The following is a 19,218-nucleotide window of genomic DNA, read 5'->3' as shown; positions in this document are numbered from 1 at the left end:
GAATACAGCACTCTGGCTGTATTCTGACACCTTTTTCTCCCGACCCGACTTGGCCTCAGGAGATACTGCGTTTCCAGTGGGCCAGCTCAAACAAAGGACGGACCAGGTCACGGACAAGGCCCCGAGGGAAAAGAGCCGGCGTAAGAGAGAGGCTGAGGCGCAGAGCGCACCAAACGCCACTGCCGAGCATCCTGTTGGCTAATGTCCAGTCACTGGATAACAAGCTGGACGAACTCAGGGCCAGGATACAGTTTCAGAGGGACATAAGGGACTGCAACATCATCTGTCTCACGGAGACATGGCTGACCCCCCTCATACCGGACCACGCCGTACAGCCGTCGGAGTTCTTCAGTGTTCATCGCACGGACAGAACGAGTGAGTCTGGAAAATCAAGAGGAGGAGGTGTGTGCCTAATGATCAATAACAACTGGTGTGACAGTAGGAATGTTGTCCCTCTGAAACAATCATGTTCACCTAACCTGGAGCTCCTAACCCTGAAATGCCGCCCCCACTACCTGCCCCGCGAGTTCACTTCGGTCATCTTCAGCGCCGTCTATATTCCACCTCAGGCGGACACAAACACTGCACTATCCGAGCTACATGAGGCGATTTCCACCTATCAGGCTAACCAGCGTGATGCGGCTCTCATCGTAGCCGGGGACTTTAACAGTGCAAACTTGAAAAAGCTGATACCGGAGTTGATTCAACACATCGACTGCCCCACCAGAGGAGAGAGGACCCTAGACCACTGCTACTCTCCATTCAAAGATGGCTACAAAGCAAAGCCTCTTCCGCCTTTTGGGAAGTCTGACCACACCTCTGTCCTTCTCATGCCGAAATACAAACAACGGCTCAGGCAGGAACCCCCTGCTGTGAGAGAAGTGACACGGTGGTCTGATCAAACAGAGGCCGCTCTGCAGGGTGCGTTGGATTCAACCGACTGGGACATGTTTCGTAGCAGCGCGGGCGGAGACATCGAGGAGTTTACGGAAACTGTTGTGGGATTTATTGGGAAAGTTGTTGAAGACACTTCACTTAGGAGGACCATCAGGACTTTTCCCAACCAGAAGCCGTGGGTGGATAAATCTGTCCGCGATGCCCTGAGGTCCCGCACCGTTGCCTACAACTCCGGCCTCGCCTCTGGGAACATGGAGGACTACAAGGTTGCATCATACAACGTCCGCAGAGCGGTGAAAGAGGCTAAACATCGCTACGGCCGCAGACTGGAACAGCAACTACAACAGTCTGACCCCAGGGGACTGTGGCAGGGACTACGCACCATCATGGACTACAAAGCACCACACACACACCCGGTGAGTGCCGACGCTTCTCTGGCTGATGAACTCAACATCTTCTTTGCGCGCTTTGAGTCGGGAAGCCGACAGCCCGCTGCGCTCCCGGCCGGAGGGGCGGAGACACTCACTGTGACGGAGCGCGACGTGAGGAGGGCGTTTAGACGTGTAAACACCAGGAAAGCGGCTGGACCAGACGGTATTAGTGGACGTGTCCTTAAGACCTGCGCTGACCAGCTGGCACCTGTGTTTACAGTGATATTCAACCTCTCACTGAAACTGTGTGTGATTCCCACCTGCTTTAAAAAGTCCATCATAGTCCCTGTCCCAAAGAAACCACACCCCAGCAGCCCAATGACTTCAGGCCCATAGCACTCACCTCTGTGGTGATGAAGTGTTTTGAAAGACTCATCAAGACATTCATCACCTCCTCACTGCCCACCACCCTCGCCCCACTACAGTTTGCATACCGGCCAGACAGATCCACAGATGACGCCATATCCTTCCTCCTCCACAAGACCCTTTCACACATAGACACTGGTAAGGGGAACTATGTGAGAGTGCTGTTTGTAGATTACAGCTCAGCATTCAACACCATAGTTCCCTCCAGGATGGTCTCTAAGCTGCTGGACCTGGGCCTGGGCCCATCCCTGTGCAGGTGGGTTCACAGCTTCCTGACCAGCAGACCACAGGTGGTACGAGTGGGTCACCTCACCTCATCCTCCCTCACCCTCAACACTGGATCCCCCCAAGGCTGTGTGCTCAGCCCTCTGCTGTACTCACTGTACACCCATGACTGCGAGGCCACGTCAGAGTCCAACGTCATCATCAAGTTTGCTGACGACACTGCTGTTGTGGGACTAATCTCTCACAATGAGGAGACAGCCTACAGGAGAGAGGTCTCCCGCCTGGAGAACTGGTGCCAGGAGAACCACCTCCTGCTCAACGTCAGCAAAACGAAGGAACTGATCGTGGACTCCAGCAGGAAGCAGCAGAGGGACTACCATCCACTTGTCATCAGTGGTGCTGAGGTGGAAAGAGTGGACACTTTCAAATACCTGGGAGTGACCATCTCACAGGACCTGTCCTGGACTCATCACATAAACATCACTGTGAAGAAGGCCAGACAGCGTCTCTACCTCCTCAGGCGGCTGAGAGACTTCAAGCTCCCACTCAAGGTGCTCAGGAACTTTTACACCTGCACCATCGAGAGCATCATGCGTGGGAGCATCACCACCTGGATGGGAAACTGCACCAAGCAGGACTTCATGGCCCTAAAAAGGGTGGTTCGTTCAGCTGAACGGACCATCAGAACCACCCTCCCCAACCTGCAGGACATTTACACCAAGCAGTGCAGGCTGAGGGCCATGAAGATCCTGAAACAGCCCAGCCACCCCGGACACTCTCTCTTCTCCCTGCTCCCATCAGGCCGGCGTTACCGCTGCCTGAGGACTAAGACTGAAAGGTTGAAGAAGAGTTTTTACCCACAAGCCATCCGTCTGCTCAACTCTGAGCCCTAACTGGACCATTATTGCACAATGTAAATATTATAATTTATAAAAGTGTGTATAGTGTATAGGATATAGAGTATAGTGTATAGTGTGAATTACTTTTTTTTATTTTTATTCTTCTTATTTATATGTGTGTGTATATATGGTTGCAGGTACAAAATACATTTCACTGTGCATTGTACTGTGTATAACTGTGCATGTGACAAATAAACACTATCTTATCTTATCTTATCTTATCTATCTTATCTTAGATCTGGGGCAGTGAGTCTGAACTGGCAGACTGGTAGTTCCCATTTTCAAGAAGGGGGACTGGAAGGTGTGCTCCAACTATGGTGAACACACTACTCAGCCTCCTTGGGAAGGTCTATGTCAGGGTGCTGGAGAGGAGAGTCTATCCATTGGTTGAATGTCAGATAAACAATACGGTGGTCATCCTGAAACAGCTCTTTATCCTCTCAAGGATATTTGAATATGCATCGAAGTTTGCTCAGCCAGTTTACATGCGTTTTATGCAGTGGTGCAAAAAGGGGGTATGCACTATATGCAATGCATAGGGGTGCCGCACAAGAGGGGGGCGCCAAAACGATGTGGGGAAAATATTTCTCTAGTTGCATTTTCTGTATTTAACAGCTGTGCATGTGATATGATCAATAACAGAGGGGCGGCGCTGATTAGGCGCCTTCACCTCCCGTTCTCCTGTCGCCCCCCCGACTGGTTTAAAGACAGTCGGTAAGTTAAGTCATAGAAATCTTATATTTAAATACACAGTAAATGTTGAGAGGATGCGGATGGTGATTGTGTTTGTTTGTGTGTGTGTGTGTGTGTGTGTGTGTGTGTGTGCGTGTGCGCACTTGTGGGTTGGGTTGGGGGGGCGCCTAAAAATGTGTCCGCATACACCTCAGAAAGTATATAGCTGTGCCCCTGGTTTTATGGACTTGAGCATGCCCTTCGGGGAAGTGATTTGGGTATCCAGCTCGTTGTTACGAGCCATTCAATCCCTATACAACCACCGCAAGAGCTTGGTCTGCATTGCTGGGAATAAGTCAAACTTTTTCCCAGTGGGTGTTGGATTCCACCAGGGCTGCCCTCTGCCACTCTGTCACTATTCATAATTTTTATGGACAGAATTTCTAAGCGGAGCCAAGTGGTGAAAAGCCTCCACATCGGCGGCCTCAGCATCTCATCTCTGCTTTTTGCGGATGATGTGGTTATGTTGGCTTCATCACTCTGGGTCAGGGCTGATTTGTTGCCCCAAGTGGAGGAGTTTAAGTATCTTTGGGTCTTGCTCACAACTGAGGGGAATGGGAGATTGACAGATTGGGGAAATGTCTATTGTGAAGAAGGGACAGTAGAGTGTAAAAGCAAAGCTGTTGATTTATTGGTTGATCTACATCCCTGCTCTCACCCATGGTCACGAGCTCTGTGTAGTAACCAAGAGAATGAGACTGAGGATGTAAGCAGTAGAAAATAATTTTTTTCAAAGGGCTGCTGGCCTGAGAGAGAGAGAGAGAGAGAGAGAGAGAGAGAGAGAGAGAGAGAGAGAGAGAGATAGAGAGAGAGAGAGAGAGAGAGAGAGAGAGAGAGAGTGTGGAGTTCAGCCATTGAAGAGAGACTCTGAGCTGACGTAGTTCAGGCATCTGACTAGGATGCCTCCTGGACACCTCCTGAGGTGTTCTGGGAATGTCCTACTAGGAGAAGGCCTCGGGACAAACCCAGGACATGCTGGAGAGATTGCGTCTCTCTTTCTCTTTTTTCTCAGGAATTTATACCTGAGCTTTATACCTGTGCTTCAGTTCTGTTTTTATATTTAACCTTCACTCTCAAACCCTTAAACATCACTGAGTCTAAACATTAATTTAATGAAATACTTGATCAGATTCTCCTGTGTCTTAATGATAAAGTTGTGATATTGTCTAGTTTGTTAACGTATACATTCAGCATTTTTGCAAGCATTCTTTCCAGGCTTTAAATAAATTAAACTTTATTACTATTGTAGTTATTTTACAGTCTTACTGACCAAACAGCACATTTCTAATACCATATTACTCTATAGCGCTTTCCCTCTGACACACAGCTGCTTTGTTAGCAGCAGCTGTGTTACTTTTAACCTGTATTATGTGTTGAACTGCTTCACATTTTTTTCATAGTATAGTTTAATCTACTTTGTGAATTCAGCCGCTCTACTGCCGATACAATTGTCTGTTTTATAATTTCTGGACCATACTTCTGAAACACACAAGACCAAGAGTCAAAAAAGGAGAGCCTTTACCACCATGGTGGAGGCAACACTCTGGTGGAAGATCAGTGCCACAGCAGGTCTTTAAATACACATGAATCAATGAGAAGCCTGGGAAAGGACAGCTCTGTCCATAGGCAAAGGCACAGGTGATCTCCCTACCTCTCCACCTGAGAGTGAGAGAGAGAAAAACAGAAAACCTCAGACCAACACTCATCTATTTTTATGACTGTTAGATGCTGCCAACACTACCCCTTTCATGGGAACACACATGGAAACCCCGGGTTAACTTAACGAGTTGGTAACCAGCTTCGTGTGACTGCTTATCCTGATTGCTAATGTTAGGGTAAGTGAATCCAGATAACAGAAAGACATCCTGGGGATGGTGAGCTTAAGGCTGTATGTGACCAGGATCACCTTGGAATAGATGGAAGTTGTTACTGACCAGCTGGAGGTTGGGTGAAACTTTAATTTCTAGCACACACTGTGCTAGACTTGTGGGCATCTTTGTCTAAGGAAAGCCACCAAAAGGATAGTTTGAGCAGGGAAATAGTCAAATTTACAGCAGGCAAATTTGGCTGAGAGCACATAGAAATGGTGCTAGTGTCAGGCTCAGTTTGCTGAGCTTGGTGGATGTGGCTTTCAGTTTCCCAGACGAGTGCTCCGGTGAGGCAGGAAGGGGCAGAATGGGTTCAGCTTTGATTGGATCAGAATCTGAGAAGAACTGATTAGAGAGAGCATCGGGTTTGACATTCTGGGAGCTGGGACAATAAGTGATGGTGAGACTGAAGCCAATGTGTCCATTCCTCAAAAGACAATTTTTATGGCAAGCAGCTCTCGGCTCTTGACGTTATTATTTCCTTTGGCAGGTGTTAGGCGCCTGCGAGAAAGGGCACAACGATGTGACTTACCATCTGGGCCCACATGTTGATACAAGATTGGCCCCACCCTGGAGTCTGAAGTGTCTGCCACCACAATAAATTATTTTTGCTGGTCAGGATGCACAGGTGTGGAGCAGGAACCTGTCCTTGAGTCTGTGGAATACTTGATCTGTCTCTGCTGTCCATATTAAAACCTGGAGTGAGGTCCTTTGAGTGTAATTCTTTGTTATTTATGAAAAGCCAAGAAACTACTGTAACTGTTTATGTGGGGATGGGAAAGTCAGTCACTGCTTTCACCTTTTCCGGGTCTGTCTTCGTCTAACCTCTCTTTGAAATGCATTCCAGGAAGGTCACATAGCTAGCATGGAATTCATTTTTTTTGGCTTTGACAAACAATTTTCCAAAACCCTCTATTACATCTATCTGACATGTTCTAGGTCCGTGGAACAGATCAGGATGTCATCCAAATACACAAAGACAAAAGTGTTCAGGAAATCCCTCAAGACACCATTAACCAGTGCTTGAAACACAGCAGGGCATTAGTCAAACCAAAAGGTATGACTAAATATTCATAATGGCCAAGAGATGTATTAAATACTGTCTTCCATTTGTCCCCTTCCCTCATCCTATCCAGAGAAGCGTTGTCTGAAACCTGTGGCTCCATACAACAGCTCAAATGTTGAAGTGATTAATTATTCTTTATTGTTTGCTATGATCTGATTGACAAAGCCTCTGTAGTCAATGCAAAGCCTGAGAGTCTTGTCTTTCTTTTCACTGAAGAAACCCCTGCACCCACCAGTGATGGGTGAACGAATAATGATGGCATCTAGGGATTCCTTGATATAATTTTCCATAGCTGTTTAGGGCCAGAGAGGTTGTATAGTTGATTGGAGGTACGTAGGAGGCACCCTTTGAAGGTCAATGGTGCAGACAGGGCCTTCTGTTTGCTGAAGAAAGAAGCCAGGTTGTGATATTCCTTTGAGATGAGAGAAAGATCAGGGGTGGTTAGTTCAGATGGTTTATCGGTCTGGTGTGTAGGTGGAATGGCAGATTGCAGTGTGATAAACAATGAAGACTCCAGCTCTCAATGTGTCTCTCTTTCCAGTTAATGTGTGGGTTGTGTCTTTCAAACCAAGGGGATCCAAGAATTATGAGAGAATTTGGAGAATGAAAGATAAAAAAAACTATTAATTCTCAAGGATTTTCTGAGATAATGAGTCGCACTTGCGCGGACTTGTCTATGATGGTGGTGAGTGACTGTCCATTTAAAGAAGAAACAGCCAAAGAAGGGTTAAGAGAATGGTTTGCTCTTCCCAGCTGCTGCACTAAATGCTAATCGAACAAGTTTTAGTCAACTCCAGAGGGAGGCTAGTTTGAGCGAAACAGTGGCTTCATGCAGGGTAAATTAGGTTTACTGCCCACCAGTATCCCCACATTTACTGGTGGGCTTTAAATTTTGACCGCACAGAACCACAGCCTAGGTTGAGCCGGGAGTTGTCGTTCTTTTCATGGTCTGCACTTCAGTCACATCCTTATTGTTTGATTAAAAATGAACTGTGGTTATGCACAAAGGCAAATTATCACAAAACTTATGAACCTAACTGTTCTAAAGCCAAAGGAGCATTGTTTCATTGTGTTTGGCAATATAGAAAGATTAAAACCTATTTTTGAGGACATGGGAAGAGATATTTCAGCTTGTTGATATGCAAAACAACACAAATGTAATAAAAACCAGCTGCTCCACCCCCAGCTTCTGTCTCTCCCCCTCCATCTCTCCATGTTTTCTTTGAAATGAGGACAGATACTGTAGGGTGTGGGGATGCTCCAGTGAGCTCCATAGAAAATGTATTTGCAGCTCTGATGTTGGCCAGCCAAAATGCTTAAGCACTTTTTTTTATGGTGGGATGTCAAATGGATGTGTCATGCTTCATGAAAATAATTTGTACTCAGTTCTGTTCCTGTTACCAGCTGTGTGTGTGTGTGTGTGTGTGTGTGTGTGTGTGTGTGTGTGTGTGTGTGTGTGTGTGTGTGTGTGTGTGTGCGTGCTTCAGTTACTAAGCCATATGTCTTGGTATTTATTTGGTGAGCATTTATGATAAATATTCTTGTATATTTAGTCACATCTGTGCATGTATGTGTTCATTGGAAACAAGAGTTCATGCTTTACATTTCTTAGTGTCTGTAATTGCATATCTATGTATGTATTTATCCAACAATGAACCATGTTGTCGTTTCACATCCACTTGCATTTATGTTTAGGGGTGGCTGTAGCTCAGGAGGTAGAGCAGGTCACCTACTAATTGGAACGTTGGTGGTTCGATCTGCTCCACTCTGCATGCCGAAGAATCCTTGGGTGAGATACTGAACCCCACGTTGATCCTGATACTTTTATCGGAGTGTGGTTGTTAGACAGAAAACACTTAAGCATAGAAAAAGTGTTTGCATGAATGGGTGAATGAGTCAAATTGTGTAACGTGCTTTGGATGCTCAAGTGGAGAAGAACAGTGCTATAATAACCAGTCCATTTACCATTGACAGTTTGCTGGTCACCTCAGCAGGAAGTGTTTTTGATATTAGCCTGGTAATAGCAGCTAGTACAATGTGTTTATGTTCTATGTTAACTTGATTTACTGTGGCTATATTTTATTTTATTTTTATGTTGTGTATGATGGAAGCTGAGTGTTTGAGTGTAACACATTACTGTAATCACATCACATTTTTTTTGTAAAGCAGCAGTGTAATACAGTACATTATTGTTCTAAATTCAGGAATCACGTTACAGTTACAGTTTTGTCATTAGTTGCAGTGCAGTAGAAAAAAATGCCACTGGGTTTGAATTAATACTTAAAAAACATAAAATAAAGAAAAGGTGTGTCCTCTTTATCTTTGGGGTTTGTGTGTGTGCAGGACTGCAGTCTGAGTTTTATATTGTTATTTGGTAATTATGTGACAGCTGATCTGAGGCCGTGTTACAGAGTGATGGAAAGCAATGCAACACTTAGTGCTTTTTTTTTTTTTTTTTTAAAGAAAAGTAATGGGTAATGTGCAATTCATTACTTTGTTGAGTAACAACTCTCATCAATAGTTTTTTTTAACTTTTCAAAACAATTATTTTTCATGTTTTTGTTTTATGTGGATTCTTAAGAATCATGAAACTCTCCTGCTTCCATGCTTCCCCATTACAGACGCTGTGAAACTCTCCCCCCATGAGACAGTCAGGCGGGATGCTTGGAGAATCAGAGGTGGGTATTCAGCAGATGTCATGTTCCTGCGTTATCAACCATTCATGCATTTCACCTGCATTGAGTGAGGCCCACAATGTGGATGAAGTCCAAGAAGAAATGATTTTCCTTTGTGATCCTCACTTTGTCCAGTACTTGTTAAAATCTCTTTACATCCATCAGGCAGCTGGCAGATGGTTTAGAGTTAGGTTTACATTAATCATTTAATATGGAGTAAGCACCCATCTGTCATACCCAACGCAAGAACTGACATTACACTTTATTTGAAAGGTAAACCTGAGGTAAACCTGAGGCTCCTGTGCTGATACTGGGCGATTTTAATCATTGCAGCTTAAATAAGAGTCTTCCTGGCTTTCATCAATATGTGAGGTGTAACACCAGAAAGGAAAATATCCTGGATAAGTGCTATGGTAACATTAAGGAGGCCTATACAACCAGAGCTAAACCTCCTCTTACTGTAGCAATTCAGACCATAATGTGATTCATCTGTTACCCACATATACGTCAGTTTTTAAGTCCCGTAAACCAGAAAGGGGAACTGTCAAGATATGGTCCAAAGATAAAGTTGAGGAACTGAAAGGATGCTTCCTCTCCACAGACTGGGAAATCTTTTTTAAGGAGGCCGATATGGACCACGCAGCTGAAGCAGTAACTGCCTATATCTCTTTTTGTGTAGACTGTACTATACCACAAAAGACAATCATAAGATACCCTAATAATAAACTATACATCACAAGAGGCATTAAGGAATGCATTAGGAGAAAAAAGAATGCCTTTAAATTAGGCGATATCGGGGGAGTTAAAGCAGCTCAAAAGGACTTGAATCAACAAATGAGACTAGCCAGGTTGCATTATAAAAACGGGCAGAACAGGATCTTGCTATGTCCAACTCCAAGAAACTGTGGGACTCTATCAGAATAATGACAAACATGGAGGCAAAAAGGAAGCCTCTGTTTGCCAATGATGAAACCACAAAAGCAAATGAATTGAATACATTCTATATGCGTTTTGAATCTGATAACACCAGAGAATGCTTCACTGTCCTAAAGAATGTAACCTGTGACGTGAAGGACAGGATTTTAATGGATCCTAATGCCGTCACAAGAACCTTTAGAGCCATGCAGGGGAGAAAAGCGACGGGGCCTGATAATATGTCCACTTTCCTTTTAAAGACATTTGCAGAGGAACTGACTCCAGCTTGGCACCAGCTGTTCCAACTTTCAGTTGATACACAGACTGTGCCAGAAATCTGGAAAAAATCCATCATAATACCAGTTCCAAAAAAAGCATGTCCTCAGGAGGACAATGATTATAGGCCTGTCGCACTTACCTCAAATGTTTTTAAATCCTTAGAGAGACTCATGATAAATGAATTTAGAACTGACGTAGGGCCACTGTTAGACAGGTATCAGTTTGCATACACAAAAAAACGTAGTACTAATGATGCCATGTTAACACTAATGCATTTTATTCTAAAGCACCTTGAAAAGCCCGGTACATATGCTAGAATGTTGTTTGTTGATTTTAGCTCAGCTTTTAACTCAATTCAGCCGCACATGCTCCTTGAAAAGTTGGTGCAGATGAATGTAAACCCCTTTTTAATCAGGTGGTACCACTCTTTCCTTACCAACAGGCCGCAGTCAAATTCAACTCTACTTTTTCAGATACATTGGTAAGCAGTACTGGTGCCCCCCAGGGATGCGTCAGTTCACCATTCTTATTTACCCTGTACACAAATGACTGTGTCAGTTCTATGTTAAATCAGCACATTGTGAAGTTTTCCGATGACACCGTCATTCTCAGTCTGCTCACTAAGGATTCCAGTGACTCTACCCACAGAACTGCCGTGGAGAGGTTTGTGACCTGGTGTGATAAACATAAACTTCACATAAAGATCTGCAAGACTGTTGAGATGCTGTTGGATCCCAGATCAGCTAGCGACCAGAACCCTGTGATCATACACAATAAAGCCATTAAACGGGTGACCTCATACAAATACCTTGGTGTTCACATTGATAGTGACCTGAGCTGGCGGACACATATTGCCACAGTCTCTGCCAGCATTCATCAGCATCTGCATTTTCTGCGCAGACTCTGTCTATTTGGAGTTTGCAAAAACATAATGGTAATTTTCTATAGAGCAACAATAGAGTCAGTACTCCGGTACGGTCTAACTAGCTGGTTTGGAAATCTAACAGCCAAATCCAAAACGCAAATCTATAATCTAATAAGAACAGCGGGCAAAATTCTGGGTCACACTCCCCCCAACCTTCAGGAACTCTTTGACCGAGCAATGATTGCACAGGCAAATAGCATCTTGACTGATAGCTCCCATGTTCTGCACACAGAGTACGTGCTGCTGAATTCAGGTAGGAGGTACAGGGTTCCTCTATGTAAATACAACAGGTACAAACATTCATTTATACCCCTATCAATTAAGGCAATCAATGAGCTAACATGATGAAGAAGTACACATTGCAAACTGTTCATAAATTGTATATTGATTAAAATGTATATATATATATATGTATTTTTTTTTTTTGTATTTATGAGATTGATTAAACCAAGATAAACCAAGATAAATTTCTCCCAAGGGAGACAAATAAAGAATTTTGACTTGACTTTGATTTGACTTTGAACATGGTTCAGTTTATAAAACTATGCTTGTTTAATTAACATGTGGGCGAAGTGCAGCCTAACCCTAACATCACCCCCTAAGTAGTTCACCAGCATCCTGATGGATGGATCTGGTCAATGTAAAGTCCTGAAACTTTCCCGAGGTATAAGGAGAGGAAATGTCCTGATCCTACAGGTAAAAGAACCAACTTAGGACTTTGAAATTTTGATATATATATTTTTGGCTAATAGATTTTTTAAAAAACTGATCGCACCGATGAAGGTCAATGGCAGTTAATCACATGCTCTTTTTTTTTTATCTCCACCGAGTCCCCTCGTGGTTGCAGCCTTGCCTCTTAACATGTGAAAGCCAGTATTTGAGATTTATTAGTGATGACCCTGATAACGCCCCTGTCATCAAAAATCACAGGCTGGCGTAAGTCGTCCTTGTTGGACATCAATGTGTCCATTAATGAGGTGATGACAGAAGATTTTAGAAAGAATCCACTGCTCACGCAGAAAACCCACCACTCCATGAGCTTTCATTGTAATCTTAGGAATTTTAATACCTCAAATGGAAAGTTTAATTTAATGAATCAGTCCCCACATTCACCTGGAACAGATTTCAGTGTCTTGCTAAGTTGAGCAGAAAATTGCTGGCAGGACTTTGACTGACCTTTTCCAAGGTGAAGATACTGAAGAGAGCCTAATCAATAATGACTGATCCTGGTCACACCCCCTTTCCAAAGACTTCAGATTGTAGGCTGTCTCTGTCCCTAATTCTGAGTGATTTTTTAATCTTGATTTTTATTTCTTCTATATATTGTTTTGTCTTATGATTATGTGGTTTTGTTTTGGCTGTGCAATGGTTTCCATTTTGGGGATAATAGATATACTCAGTTTTTCAAGGCTGACAGAAAACTATATCCACACTTAGCATGCTGCAATATTTACACTCCAGCAAGAATGCACAAACGGAGATCCAATCAGAAATCAGAATAGGTCCTCTTTCAGAAAGTAATTCAGAATTTTTATGACAGTGCCATAATTTTTTATTTTTTTTTTTTGGTGATGATTAGATGCTAAATGTTTAAAACATCTAATTATTGTTTAGACACTAAGATGAGTTTTACATTTACACTTTGTGTTTACTTTATAGATGCCCCCCCCCCCCCCCCCTTTTTATGGGAGTGATTTATTAACCCATGTGTGCTAGGCCTCACCTTCATATTACAGAATGAATCACTGAACTGGACCTCTCCACGCTGTTTGTGTGTGTGTTGTGCGTGCGATGCAACCAAACTGTCCATAGATGTGTTTGCTAAGTTTGCTAGCTTTAGCTGATAACTGCACCCCACCATCTCATCAAATATGGCTGTAAAAACATAGCGGCAGCCAAAACATTAATACTGAGGCCTCAAAATACAAAGTCCAAAACTGAAGGTAACCATCATGTTGGTTATGTACATCTTTTATGTACAGTCTCTGATTTCCAAGTGTGCAGAGCGCAGCTCTCCTCGACTTTTCTCTGATAAACAGCGAACGCTCAACAAATAATGATGTGATGTCTAACACAAACACAGACACTTAGATACATAAACTTAGCTGTATATACGCTGCACATAAGCACAGTGCAGTCAGTGATAAACACATAAACTCTCATTAGCCTCTGCAGCAACACTCTGAAGTCTAATGCAATCAGTGGTCCTGCAGCCACTGTAGCTGTCATCAGCTCAGCTCCCCCAAAAATAGCTGTGTCACATTATTATGGTTTGCCTCAGATATTTTGGATTGCTATTTTAATTTGGAAACCTATAACTATTTTAACTTTGACTACAGCTTTGATCAAACTGCTAGCCATCATCTGTTGCACACAGCTGTCTAGGAGTGACTTATAGGACTCATTTGACACATTCTGTAAAATACAAAAGATGACTTTTCTTTATGCTCCCGGGTTATGGTTAGCATACAAGTGGTTAAAGCCACTGTGAGCACTTATACTTGTGTGGTGGTGTGTCTGCTTCCCTCTTGAGTTACACCATCAGAAAGCTCGTCAGCAGTGGCGTTTCTACGTATGTCACAATGCTAAATTTGTTCATGTACTTCAAACAGTGGTGAGTGATGTGAGACGATCATATTGGATTTGAAGGTAATGAATGCAGAATAACAGTTTATATGAGCTCCTATAAGCCCAGTGTGTTTAATTGCATGTGACTGTAAATGCTGTTGATAATAGATTAGTAGTGGCAACCAGGTTACAGCTGCAGTCATTCAGGTCACAGAGAACAAAAAGCTCGTGAGGATTCTTTGCGTTGGACTTTTGAGACTTTGTAACTGGGGAAACAAAAATGTTGTGTTGCAATGTTTGTTGCCTTTTTTGGGGGATTAGTGTAGTCATTAAATGTAATAAGCATGATTTGTTCTTGCATAAATGGTTACTGGTATATTGTACCCACAGCAGCATCTTGCAGTGGGCATAAAGAGTCCAGCTAAATCTTTAGGTTTCAACTCTACCCTGTTACAACAGACCAAGAGCAAATTCATTAACAACTGACAATCTGTATTTAAGTTATGCTCAGGATGGGCGCAGCCCCTCAGTTCATTTACCATCTAAAGTCTTTAGGTTTGACCAACCAAGTTTGACTTACCTAAGTAAGCCAAACTCTTCCTTAGGACCACTGTCCCTGTAGCAGACCCTGGTCTGCACACAAACAGAGAGAAATGAGAGACAGCAGTGTTAGCAGCTTATGACATAAGTAACACACTCAAACACACCTGCCTTTATTCAACACCCAAAGCAAACCCACTGCCACAGCAAATTAAGGATCTCCTCCGGCCAGACAAACACAAAATCAATCCCAATCCACTGCCGGCCTTTCCCCCTTTCTCAGTTTGCACACCCTCAGCTCCTCTCCTTACGTCTTAATCCCTTCTACCAGACGTGAGCGGAGGAGGCAAGGAAGTGACACAAGGAGAGAGGAATCAAGACAACAGGCATTTAACAAAATGAGACATCCTTACTTTGGGGCCTCATTTTAGAGCAATGTCAGTTCAATCGAAAGTTTGACACAACTGCCACATAAATCATTTTGTTATAGCCCAGAACAGCTGTTTTATATGATCTCAGGTGTAGCAGTGATGGTGCCATTTAAAGGTCCAACATGCTGCGAAGTGACAAGATATTAAAGTCACACACACTGAAACGGTGAAGAGCCGACAACTCATGGATCAAAAGGATGAATTGTTTAGAGTCGTTCAGCCGCTTTGGCTACCAGCTGTCTGCCACTCTTTTATACAATGATGATAAAAATGCTGCTACACTGGTGGTTACAGCTAATTTGTTTCATGCACTGACTTTTTAATACTTCAGGGTGCAGCCAAGAAACCACAGCAAACTCCTTTTAGGTTTGGACAACCTGTTACACAAGTATAAGAACAAATTAATTAACAACTGATAAAATCTTAAAGTGGACCCATTCTGCTCATTTCAGCAGGTCCGCATGAGCCAAAGTACAAAACAATTACCGTTTATCTTATCCTGAGTTTTGGAGCCGACCCTGAAACACATCCCTCTCCTCCTGCTCTTTGAGCTGCTTTTCTTCTGACTGGATGGTCTTTACAAAAAAATAAAATAAAATAAAAAAGGTTCAAGAACAAGTGGGTAGGGCTGTTGCGCTCACAGCGTGTGTGGTTGAGATGACCATGCTGAGGATATCCACCATCATTAACATTATACAGAGCCAAAAGTAGGAGAAAACTGTCAGAAATGGTTGTTTGAAGTAGTCTGAGCACAAAAGCTACCAGAGAGACCTGACGGGGCTAAAATAAACCAAAGGAAAACAGTCACACAGTGTATTTGCTTTACTACACTTTGCTGTAATTTAGTTCTGAGAAATGACAAAAAATTCTAATGAACATGTGATATGAAAAGACTACACATGCTGAAGATGATGTTGCTACATTTCATAAAAAAACAAGCACAAATGATCTGTTGCAGAGATTCCCATGGGAAGCCACAGCTTTCGACAGAGGTTTACAAGGTCAGGCATTCATCCATTTCTGCCACTTTCACAGGTTGTGTTGTCACCAGATTATGTACGGCAACCCAGAAGACCCTCTTCACAGTCATGTACCCCAGCTGCTCCTAGGGATCCCCAGGTGTTGCTCAACCACCTCCTTTGCATTCATATAAGCCAGCTTCGGTTAAACACCCTTTAGCTGTTGTAATCATGTGCTGACAAGTTTCTGCACATATTCCTGCGAGTTCATAGGATGACAGTTATTAAGTGGATATCCTGTGTGATCAGAGAAGAGAGCTGTTTGAGTCAGTGTTTCCCACACACAGATTTTTTTTGGCTAATCATTTTTTCATACATCCAACAAACAGTGGCACAGCAGTATGCTATCAATGCTAGCGATATACTAGTGGACAAACCCCTCACTCTTATTTTGAAAGTTCAGTTGCTCCTGACCAGGAGCTGGCTGACTCACTGGCCAGGTCATTGTTGTGGCGGTCCTTATTATCATCCAGCTGGTTGAGTCTGTCATCCAGGGGCCCGGCAGACTTCAGCACCGGCTGGCAACAGCAGCCCTTGTTTTGCTCATGAGATTCAATGTGAGCTGCAAGGCTACTCTAACCAGAACCTGCAGCAGGACAAGGAGTCTGTCTATGGGACCTACTGAACAGCCAGCTGATTATACTGCTTTGTTATTTATTTGCCACAAAGTACTTGGCAACTAGAATATTTGCTGAGGAGCAGCAAATATAAGGTACCTTCATGCTTCAGTTTCAGAACTGAGGTTAAAGTCAATATTTATCTAATTAGACATCTCACAAATGTAAAAAACAAAAACAAAACAGTTTTCTTAGGTCGGCAGCTTTTCCAGTATTCAAAACTATTATCTGAATTTATGTTAAACCAACAACCATCAGTCAATATTAGCAGATTTCCAAACTGAAAATCATTCAAAATAACTGCATCATGTTCCTCCACATATCCTCTTTATTGCTCATTACTATCTAGCAAGCTCATAGCTAACTTTTAAAGAATATAATGGTACAGAGTGGCAACCGCGGCCAATTTGGAAGTGCCAAAACTGCAGTATGATTTACAGCTTCTTTGTAAAAATGTTTAAAACAAAAAGAAAAATAAATTGCCAAAAACTGAAGTTTCTCTAGTGGCCAGGACCACAAAACCAAGTCAGTCCTCACAGGCTTCTGGGTTAAATTGCCCAACTTTATAGCATTAAACAGCATGATTATTGCTTATCTCCCAAAATAGGCCATGCTAATCAGTAGCTCTCTGCTAGGCCTCACCTACGCTGTTTACCTAACAAACAATTTGGCCTGCTGTGTGATCAAGACCATTCAAAAAGTTTGTGCTTCAGTTTTGGGGAGTGAAATTCTAATATTTTATTATTCTGTTACTCAGCATTGTTTAGCAGCTATGTATGTCTTTGGGATGCACCCATACGGTTTATAAATTGGGCCTGCTGAGGCCAGTTTAGCTCAGTGTGTGAGCAGATGACCGTATACCACATGACCAGAGTGCAGCGGCTCAGGATCGAGTCTAACACGTGGCCCTTTGCTGCATGCTTTCCCTGATCTCTGTCCTTTATCTCTGTCTGTCTTCACTGCTCTACTGTTCAATAAAGGCAAAAATGCCCCCAAAACAAATGAGGACTGCAAACAATGCTTGCTAGCATTAAAAGTAAACTTGTCACTCGATCATCGATCCCTCATCTATATATGGTATCTTCAGGGTTTAAAAAAAACAATGTGGAAGAGGCCAAAATGCCAACCGTGTGTCTCAGTCTGGCTGAGTGAGTTTTACTGAAGGAGGAACAGATAGATGGAGGAAACACAAATACTTCAATCCTCTTGAATAAGCAAAAATGATGTATTTCATCTTGCCTGTTGCTATTTTGTATGTCACTTCATGCTGTCTTTGACAGATGACAGAGCAGGGAACCATAAGAAACAGGGGGGGAGATGAATGACATGTGATGAGGATCCTTTGACAGAAGCATGACTGCATCATGTTTTCTGTCCCGCTCAGCCACCAGAACACCCACATTTGCTCATCTGAACTAAATAAAAACACGTGTAAACCTGTCATTTATGCTGTAAACTGAAGTATGTGTCTCGCATATTTTATCTTTATATGTAATCACTTCGAGATCAATCAGATTTTTCATGTGATCCACCATGTTTTTATTATGCCACCATTAATACTTAAATGTACATTAGATTCTATATGTTAAAGTTTCTGTTGGTGGCCTCTCCCTTTTACTGAATCTCTATTTTAACTGTTTAGCAACCAAAGTAGGCGAATGTTAAAGTGACTGAAGCTATAGACAGTGATTATGGTCTGGACCCGAGTCGGGTTTAAATCACTAAAACAGGACTTGAGATAAGATCGAATGCTGAGACACTGGAATTGAATTGGTTGATAAATAAATTAACACCAAAATATGACAATGACATTAGTAACACAGTAATACAGACTTCCCCAGGGAGGGTCAACTTCTGGATGGGTAGGCTCATAATAATAGATCTGATTGTCCTCAAGGAGTGTGACATAACATCGCCTGGAGGACAAAAACCTGCATTTTGTCCCCATAAAGCTGCATCTGTAATGGAAGGATCTAAGATGGCCGCAGGGGGTAAGTGTGTTTGTCAGAGCTGCTGCAAACAGTTAACTGAAAAGTGGACGTAACTTTGGATTAAATTGCTTTGAAGATGGTAAAATACTGGAAATTGAGTGGAGAAGAAGGACAGTGAGAAGGATAGAGAGAAATGTCCAAGCAGAAACAAAAGCTGTCTTCCAAACAAACAGAGGTATGTTCACTAAAGCAAATGGAAAACAATCAAGAGGAGACAATAGAGGACGCATCATCAACTAAATCCGCAGGTATGGCTGAAATACTGAGAGAATTTCAATCTGAAAGAATAATTAGCTTTGGATCATTAAAGGAAGAGTTAAATGTGCTTCATGGAGACTTTTTAAGTGTTAAAAAAAGAATGGATGAAGCTGAACAGCGAATTGCTCAGTGTGAAGATTATGAAATGAAATCCTCTAAAGTGCTCCTACATGTCCTTCAAATGCAGAAACAACTTGAATTCAGATGCGAGGAACTGGAAAATCAAACTAGGAGAAATAATATAAGAATTTACTCAGTTCCAGAAAATTGGGAAGGAAACAACACAATTGACTTTGTGAATAAATTGATTCATGAAAAACTGGAAGTGACAGATGAACTCCATGTGCAGAGGGCACATCGGACAGGGCCGAGACCTGGACCAAAGGACAGGCCCAGAACTATTTTGGTTCGATTTCAATCATATGCCATGAAACAAAAAGTGCTGCTGGCTGCATGGAGAGCAAGGAGTGTACAAGTAAATGACCGAAGGATATACTTTGATGAGGACTTTACAAA

Source organism: Archocentrus centrarchus, chromosome 24, assembly GCF_007364275.1.
Source record: "Archocentrus centrarchus isolate MPI-CPG fArcCen1 chromosome 24, fArcCen1, whole genome shotgun sequence".
NCBI lineage: Eukaryota > Metazoa > Chordata > Actinopteri > Cichliformes > Cichlidae > Archocentrus > Archocentrus centrarchus.
This window is presented reverse-complemented; position numbering follows the sequence as displayed.